Source organism: Vanellus vanellus (assembly GCF_965231255.1).
Source record: "Vanellus vanellus genome assembly, chromosome: 4".
Classification (NCBI taxonomy): domain Eukaryota; kingdom Metazoa; phylum Chordata; class Aves; order Charadriiformes; family Charadriidae; genus Vanellus; species Vanellus vanellus.
Window position 1 is genome coordinate 53,975,329 of NC_138909.1, and position 10,031 is coordinate 53,985,359.

Here is a 10,031-nt window from a genome sequence, read left to right on the forward strand (position 1 = left end):
AGGATTGGAGGTTTAACATGACAACAACTTTAATCACATGTAGTCATGGGTAACAGAAGAAAAATGGAGATCAATGAGCAATAATTTGTGTTTTCAATTTTTGTATACAACAAAATGCTTATTTTGATTTATGTTAGTGAATTTGGGAAAATAAATACATAAATATTGTAGGGAAATAAATTTTCTTAAGATAATGAATAATTTTATTTATACTGCACTGCTATCCAAAGAAGCAGTCAGGACCATGGCCTAGCTGTGTCTGTTTTCATACAGAGGAAGATGTTCCAGACTGTTTACCTTGCAAACCTTCAATTTTGCAAATAATGGTACCATGCACATATTTAAGAGTGGGTGCACACAAAAATCTTTCAACACAAAACCTATGTAACTATATTTTAATGTTTAATTAAATAACATAGAAGGTAAGGACACAATTACAAAGCCAAGTAGGTGCACAAGGTATATAGTTCAATCCTTTTATGTCTAAATAGGATTGGAGAGGATATGTCCTCTATTGGCTTGTCAAGATTTAACAAGATCAGGATCCCTGTTTAGTTCTACTGCTTCACAGCTCCTTGTAAAGATTTTTTTTTTTTTTTGCATACGTATGCTAGGGTGGGAAACACCATCATCCAAACCAAAATGTGTTTATATAAAAATATTTTTTTCTTTTTCCCACTGCCAAGAGTGTCTCCCACTAGAGAGAAGACTACGTTTAAAATAAAGGAAAAGATATTTCTAAAGATTAGATTAACCAGTAAACCAAGGCAGATATTGATGGCTATGTGTTCATCTTGCAGTCCTCAGTGTGGAAAACAATCTTCACTGATCTTTTGCATTGGATTCCGATGGCTAACTGAAGGAGGACAAGCTTTTGGAATTTAAGAAATAGGTTCTCTGATGAAGATTTTGCTCCCAACTACACATTAACTGGCCAACACAAGCTAAGTATAATGTATATGATAAATAATCTTTCTTGATGGTCAGAAGAAAATTTACTCAGGAAACTTCAAATGAGCTTTGTATACTGAAGAAGCATTTAATGCTGACAAGTATATACAATTTTATTATTTTGAACATGTTGAAAACACTAAACGAGAAAATTGTCATTTATGCGAGGATATTTCTGTATGTCTAAAATAAAAGCTTTTTGGAGCAACCAACACTTTCATTCCTTTAACCAAGGTAATTAAACAATGGTAATTAAAACCATAGACTTTGCATCAGATGCTGGACTAAATTTTATTTTCAGACTTCTCATCTGGTGTTTGTGACAGCAATAATCACACTTCATTACAGGATGCATTGTAAACCTCTCCAGATCAAACCCGACATGCTATTTTGTGACAGCCACCCTCGGTGTGATTGAGATGTCTGTACACCCAACATTAAGCTACTTAGGCTTAGAAGCCAACGCTTTTACAGCCCCAAAGCCACAAATCCTTATCACTTTGTTTCACACCCTTTCTTCCTTTATTGTCTCCAACAGTGGTGAAAACAGTAAGAAAAGCTACAGCTGAGATCTTGTGTGGGTTTTTGAGGGGCCATTAATCACCTTGTTCCAGATTCTAACATAAAGTCTTAATCACCATTTCCAAAAATGCTGAAGAAAAGCCCTAAATTCATTCACAATGAGTTGGGATGTTTCTGAATGCAAGTAGGCTGTGTGAGCACACCTGTTTCCGTCAATCTGGGTGTTCACTCCTTCCTTGCTGAGCAATACTCACGTAGGAAATTCTGTTCTACTACAGATGAACCTTCTGTGAAGTCAGACTAATTACATACTCCTGTGCTATTACTAAAGTCCAATCAATTCTGTTGGCTGTCACAAATAGGACAGGTTCAGTATCTGTGGAAAAGGTAATCTGACACTGCCACTGTAATTATTTTATAGTTAGCAGATGATGATGCCACTTCCCAGCATCACTCCTCTTTGAAACAAAATAAATTATAATTTCTTTGTATTAACTTCATAAAGGGAGACCTGCAGATACCTCTGTGGAACAGTTACAATTCCCTTTCACTTGTCACTTTCAAAGAGATTTTCTTCTGTTACAGCTGTTTACAAGGTCAGACTGTTTGAAATACATAGTTGATCAATCTTTCCTTCTGTAGGCAAGAAAGTAGAACAAGTCAATGCTAGCTCTGTTGAGGTGTAGCACGAGCTACAGAAATAGTGGCAAAAGACATATAGTATTGACAACCTCATATGGAAGCTGGAAATAATTGGGCTATCAAGGAATGGCAACCCAAACCAACACCTTTTGTTTGAGGAGCGCAATTCTCGTCCCTGTGACATTTCCCCAGTCAAAGGGATAAAGAACTCTCTCTTCTTTGGGCAAATTTAGATCTGTAAGGTTGTTTTTTTTTTTTTTTTTTATTATTGTACCACACCTGGAAGAATCAATCATGTGAGGTTTAAAATCAATCAGTCGATCTTCTTCTTTACACTTTGAATTTTTAGCCTCCCTAAAGGATCGATAATTACTTTTATAGGACACAGCATGTCTGGAGAAGTTAGGAGGTCTATCATCTTGTAATTTTACACTGATCTGCCAAGGCATCTTCTGTGAAGATGTGGAAAATAAATAACGTGTATTTTTTTCAGTTATTTTCCCCTTCAGAAACTTTTTCCATAAAACCTGGTGAGAGAGATAACAAAACTGTACCATCTTCCCCTCTTCCTATTTCTCCTACTTAAAATAAGGTTTTCTAGTATTGCCCTTTTGAAGTAAAGAACTGTCCCCAGTGTATCTTGAGAACTTGTTCCTGATGCCCTGCTCCATCTGGTGGCAAAACATCCCCTTTGCATGTACTCTACTCTTGTCCTCTGGATGCTTAATTACTACAAAATGCCTCACCTACCTCCTCGCCCTCATCAGATGCCTTAATGGTTGATCCTAGTGCCACCCCGCTCCCTCCCACTTTTACCTTTACCTTGTAAGGTCTGTCTCGCTTTCTTCCTGGCCTTCAAAGGCACAGCATACCTGTTTGATGCATCTCCGAACGCCTCCCGGCCTGTCCTCCCTGACCAACCTGCCCCTTCTCCTCAGCGCCACTTCAGAGCCGCAGGTCATTCTAACGAGTCTTCTCCCCCGCCAGCTAACGTCGCCGGGCTGTTTAGACGAGCACCGGCTCCACTTTCTTCTTCCCGACTCCCAGAGGACCGAAGAAGTTGCCGCTACCGTGCGACACTGGCCGTTTCCCCCTCCCACCTCAGCCTCGCGCCCCCTCAGCGGACGCCGGCGAAGCCCCGTTGGAAAGAGCGCCGGCCGCCCGCGCCTGCGCACTCCCCGCCCCGCTGGCGGCGAGGGGCGGGGCGCCCGCTGCCCACCGCGCCCCGGCGAGGCGGCTGGGGGAAAAACGAACGAACTACGCGGTCCGGCATGCCCCGCGCCGCCCGCTGCCCACGGCCGCAGTCAGCGGGCCGCTCGCAGGGCACGCCGGGAGTTGTAGTTCTTCGGGGCTGGGTATTGTCTCTCCCCTTTCTCTGTCCGGGAACCCGACCGCCACCCCTGCCGGGTGAGTGCGGTGACTGACAGCTCCTTGCAGCCAGTGGCCGCAGCGCCGTAGTGGCAGAGCCCGGCGCCCGTCTCCTCGGTGACCGGGGGAGTTGGTGCCTCAGTGGAGTAGCCGGAATCCGGGGGGAACGGAGGTGAGTCGGTCTGAGCAGGGCAGCGCCCACCCCCGCCGCCCGGACCGGGGCAGCAGCAGATGGGCGGCGTGAGGGGAGCCGGGGCGGGGGGAGGGGAGCGCGGCGGAGGGCAGCGCCCGCGACGCCCCCACCCCGCCCCCCCCCTCGCAAGCCCCTCGGGCCGCGGCGCTGCCGGTGACCCCCGGCGGGCAGCGCTGAGGGGAGGGGAGGGGAGGGGAGGGGAGGGGATCCGTCCGTCCGCCCGCCCGCCCGCCCATGGCGGGGGGTCGCGGGCGCTCTTTGCCCTCCCGTTCGTTTTACCGCTTGATTTTTCAAACCGTCCCTGCGGGCTCAGGTGCCGCTTCTCTCCTCCCCGCAGCTCCACCCTCCCGGGCAGCTGCTGCCCCGCGGGGCGGTTAATGTGTAATCCCGCGGACCGTTGCCGGAGGCGGGGAGCGGCGGCGCGGACCCGCCGTCCGCCCCTCTCTCTCTCCCTCCCTCGCTCCGCTCCTTTCCGCGGCCTGCCGGCTCCCCCTCCGCGCCCAGCGCCCGCGGGATGCTCCCCGACCCCGCCGAAGGCAGCCCCCGGGTGCCGGAGCCCCGCCGGGGAGGTGGGCTGCAGCTGTGTCCCTTGTGCAGCCGGAGGAGGCGGCAGCGTAACTTTGGGAGCGGCGGCGGGCAGCGCTGCGGGGGGAGGCGGACTCCCCCCACCCCCCACCCCGGCAGCCGCCCGTGGCTGGAAGCGCCGTGAGCTCGAACCGTCCCAAAGCCTTTTCCCCGCCGCTTTTATTCCCGAGCGGATCTTCCGTGTCACTGCTGCGGTCTGAAACGCTGCCCCTTTATTCGAGGCGTCCCGACAGTTTTGTAAGGTATTTGCAAGTAAAGGGGGGGGGGGGGGGGATTGCCTAACTACCAGCCAAACCTCTTCACGTTCTTAAATGCAGCAAACAATCCGAATTGTAAACACATGACTGTTTATACAATAGCTTTAGAAAACTTTGTCTTTAGTTGCATGAGTCTTGTCAGACAAAACGGCAAACGTCCTAATTGTGTTCTTTGCACTTTATGCACTGGCTCCAGTGTGAGAAGGGTTTGTATTAGCAACAGTTTTTTAGCCTGCTGTTACTAATTAAAGTCAGTGTTTTTTTGAACAATCACACTAGGTACACCTAATTGTTTTCTGGCAAAGCAGTTGCTGCTTATACAGGAAACATAATGGTATGTTTTGCCAATTGTGAAATGCTGATAAGATTTTTTTTATTAAAATATTGTCCCGCCCAAGTTCTCAAACAGCTGGTAGCTGTCTTCTACAAGTTGTGCTGTTATATTTCTTGTGTAACTTGTCTATAAGCATGTACCACATTTGAATAGTGAGTGGAATTCAAATTTTATAACTTCATTTGATCTTTGTAGTGGCATCATTTGTGAAAGTTAGTTCTGCCTTAATGAACGGCACCCATGCTGAAGAGCATTTTGCAGAGATGTGTGTGAGGGATGAGTGAACAGTCTGTCTCCTCTATGTGCTTCTACTTTGCATGCTTTATCCTCTTACAGTCTCACTATTGAAAAACCAAATTAAGCCAAACAGTTCTCTGCTTTACAAAAAAAAAAAAAAAAGCAGCACACCAACATGGATACTGTAGTGCTGAGTTTCAGCTTATTGCTAAAGGCTTTTCAAAATGAACTGGAGGTCAGCAATGTAGTCTTAAACTTCACATGCTCACTCACTGCCCTGTGTAACTGTTGAGGTTGTAGTCTAGCATAGCCTATAACAGGAGTACACCTCCTGTTTCTGTTTGCTCTTTTTGTTGCTATGAGTTAACAAAAGCAGAAGCAGGAAACAAACCACCTCTCTCCCTTGAAAGTAAGCAAATAAGTATTATTTTCTCTGTAGTAGAGTGTTTGGAAATGACATGTAAAGCTCACATGGATATGTAAAAACATTGCGTAAAGAAATGCAGTATTTGTGGGATAAAGTACAATTCAACCATAACTGGTATTTTTGGTGTTTTATACCCCCAAAATAATTGATTGAAATGGTAGACCAGAATGTATGCTGTAAGAAAACTCAAATATTTCTTTTTGTTTTTCAGTTCTGTGACAAAGCTGATGTATATGGGCAAATTATGTTGTTTGGCATAGTTGGACAACTCTTAATTTGTGTATGTTAGTGTTTCTGTCTGAAATGTCCTTTGAAACATTTTGTAGTTATTAAACTGTATTTGTTTTGTGTCATATTACTAAGCTGTATTGGTAAAAATTTTGATGAACTTACTGAAATCACAGTAGTAATTTTATATTTGCAGTGTTTTTCTCATGGTAGTAGGAATTCTATATTTTCAGTGTTTTTAATAAATATATTGAAACTTCACAAAACTGAATTATTTGCTTAAGATTTAGTTGCCATGTATTACAAATTATTCTGCTTTTATAAGCCTGTTTTCTCCTATAAAATGCATAGATCATTTAACTAATACTCTCTAATTTTTTTTTTATTGTACAGACTTTTTTCTTTAAGACTGACTTCATCATACTTAGTGATAGCAGAAAGTCAAAGTAAGCTTGTCCATGTGTAGTATTGTGGTGTAACTTTTTCTGACCTACTGTATATGACTGAATGTTGCTATGCTATCAAATTCAGTGCTATAATTATTAGAAGTAATTACAGTAGCATATTACTGGTAGGCTCAGTAAGATTCAGTATTTAATTTGTATTGAAAATCAACAGCTCAAATAATTTTATCTTTGGTTACTCATGACAATTACCACAGGTTATATAGTTCACTAACAATTTCATGTTTTAGTAAACATGCAGACACCTGCGAAGCTTTGTATCAGTACAACTAAAATGATGTCTTTGTTTCACTGGATACACTACACATTTTGTAATGCATTACAAGGAAAGGATATTCGGACATATGATTACTTTGAAACTGTGGACATTTGTGCCACTTTTGTGCCATATCTCTTTAGCTCCAGATTTCAAATTTGCAAGAAATTAAAAGAAAACTTAGGCAATTAGATAATTTGATAATTTAGTTTTGAACTAGTTTGTTAACAGTTTGTAACTCAACTAATCTCTGTTGTAATCTCACTGGTTATGAGAAACACTGTTTTTGTAATTTTTCCATTTGCCTGTCGTGTTGCCGCAGTAAAACATATTGAATGGTGATGGTTCTTGCAGAAGAGCTACGTTTGTCCTTTGTCTTGAAGTTTCCTCAATAAATTTAGTGAGCTGTTATTTGTCATGGGTGTAATTGGCACAAAAAATGCACAATAATATTCAGCCGCTGAGGGGGAGATGAGATGGCTTTTCCAGTGATGTAACAGTTTTTTCTTTTTCTTTTTTTTTTTTTTTTTAGTGTATATATACATTAACAGCAAAAAGCCCTTTAACATTGAATTACTTGCTAACTTTACACTCACAAAATTATACAAATAAATTAATAGCTGGAAGTCTTCACACCTCTGGAACTTCATCATTAGAGAAAAGTAATGTTATTAGCAGCCTACTGTTTTATTTTTATAATGGTCAGGTTTTGGAATGACGTTCCCTTATCAGTGGTTATCATCTGGAATAACTGTTTGGTGTGTAAGGGGCGTAGGTTAGGAAGGCGGATAGATAAATTGACTTGTGAATAGAGTTAAAAGGAATCTTTTTGTAACAAATGTGGAATCATGAGGTAAGACAGTACTGGGGTTTGCTTCTTTCCGAGAGCAGCTAAACCACTTTCATTGTGTGATTTTTATAGTTGCATATAGGTATTTTTTTATAAATTAGATAGTTGGAAAAATCTGTTTTTTTCTTATCAGCCACTTTACCATTAAAATATTAAATCTTTTTTTTTTGTAACTACTGCTTTTTATTATATTTTTTTGATCAGATCATTTATAATCTAATACTCTGTTAATTGTTTCCTTTCCTCTTGCAAGCCAGTAACACGCTTTTAGGTGCCAGATACTACAGTGCTTTGCATTGACCAGGTTAGCAGCACACTTTTGGAGGGTACCCAAGGGACACATCAGGCTATTCTCCAGAATTCACTGTAAGGCAAATTGAAACATGCATCTATTCACGCTCCTAGATACCAAGTTTTTATTTACTGTTGGGCATTTGTTGGTTCTTTTTTTTTTTTAGTTGAAGACCTATATTTTGAAATGTTTAATGATTATTCTCAGAAAGTACCAGACCTAATTAGAGATAGCTGAATGCACAGTGATCTCTTGGTTCACAATTTTAGCCTCATCATGAAAAGGTCAATATATGTTTAAGGCACAAGACTGGATGCAGGTTGACAGGGGTCTTTTACAGCAATGTGTCTGTTTGGTTAAATGTTTGCAAAACATTTCTTATGTTATGATTTCCATTCAGAGGTTAAGTGTGAAGTTTCATTACTTCTTAAAGCTAAGTTATTTTCTCAAATTATAGGGGAACTGTTGTTATTGAAGCTAGATAATTGCTATATTAAAACAATTTGCAAAAACCATACTATATTGAACAGTTACAGCTGCACCATGAAGACATAAAAACCTGATGTCCCTTTGTTCAAAAAAAAAAAACAAACCAAAACCCAAGCTAAGACCCCAAAGTGAAGTCAAGTGACAAGTGAATGTCTTCTGTAGTATCTTGAAGGCTGTCCTATTTAGGATTTGGAAGGGTCCTAAGGGCATCACATCCTGTAGCTGAGTATTTAGCAGAATCTTCAAGGAACAGTGGTGTTGTTTTAAATTGGGTAATCAAACAACTCATATGTAGTTAAGTAGTTAAGACTTTGATCTTAAATTGTATTTTAGGCTTTTTTGTTTGGTTGGTTTAGTTTGGCTTGGCTTGGTTTGGTGTTTTCTTTGGTGGAACTTTTGAAGTCATGGCCCAGGCAGAAATACTGTGAAAGTAGTGTGCTGTGCGTTGCATCACATTTTGAGTGTGGGTTTTTTGTTATTTCTGTAGCTGAGAGCAATGTCAGAAGGACTTCTTGGTCATTTTTCTCCCATGCCAGTAGTGAGTTGGAGTCCACTAATTTATCTAAAATGTTGCCCACGTTTTGCCCACATATACATGATACTTGCTTTCAAGAACCTTGTATGCTTTAAGTATGTTACAATGTGACTGAGTTATGAATAAGCCTGTGGATCAGCTCAGAGGAGTAATTATTTTCAGATTAGTTCTCACTTGCTGTGACCAAATTTATTGAAATTTTATGTAGCTGTAGTCCTCCAGTTATTTCAGTCAGTCATCCTTTAGGCCTGTGGAAGGAAGAGTTCATATCATACAACAAGGGGATAGTTTCAAAAGTTGAACCAGTTTTCATTTCTATTCTTTGTGTTAAGATGTTTTTATGCATTTTAACCTGCTCAGTGGAGGAAACCTCTCTAAAGCAATGGAGTTTACCTGAGTGTAATTAGAATGAGAACGAGACATCCAGACTTCAATGTCAACATGAAAATGTACTGAAATCTACTTTTTCTTGCGGTTCATGTAAAGTTGTTTTATTTTAATTGTAAAGTCGTGAGTAGATTAATACTGGCAGCATGTGGAATTCCTTTTTTCCTCTTTTTTTTTTAAGTTTTTATCTAAACTAAAACACATGGATGTTGGAATGACTGACTGAAATGCATTTTTTTTTATAGTGTTTGCTTTCTGACAAGTTATTTTTGAGTAGGTTAATTGGTTGGTGAAACAGAGTAAATCTGATTTTGGATCCCTTTGGTCTAATGCATGATTGAATCTCCATTTGTTGTTTGCATATGTAACTGAAATGTATGTGTGAAAGTTAGAGATACTTATTTTAAGCTACCTTTATAGTCAGTGGAGAGATACAGGCAACTCTCAGGGTAATTTCTCTGACCTGTTTTACATGGATGCATTTGGTGTCTATTTCTGTATGTTGAGTATAAAAGGGGGTGGAACATAGCTGAGTAGATACATTTGAACTCTAAGTTTTGTATTGCTGAGAAAGGATAGATGAGCTTCATCCAGGATTTTCACTGCGCTGTAAAATGTGGTGGTATTGCAATGGTGCAGTAAGTCAGAAGGTAACTGAATAATAGGCAATGTGGCAGAGTTGGTAAAGATGTAACATGCTGTAGTATAACAACACTGGCTGTACATCAGAAGACTTAGATTCTATTCTTTGCTTTGCCATTCAGTTACTTTGCCGTTGTGGATAGCCACTGTATTTGCATTTGCTACTGCTATCTCATCAGTAAAATTAAGACTGTGGTACCTGTTCTTTTCAAATTGTTTTGAATGTTGTATTAGTTCTCTAGCAATAGTTTTTGGTAGAGTTCACTAGCAATAAAGGGAATACTGGGTACTAAAACCCCTGAAATATGAATAAGAACTAAAATTTCTTTTTTTTTTTTTTTTTCTTTAAAGCTTCATCAGATGAAGGAGTGA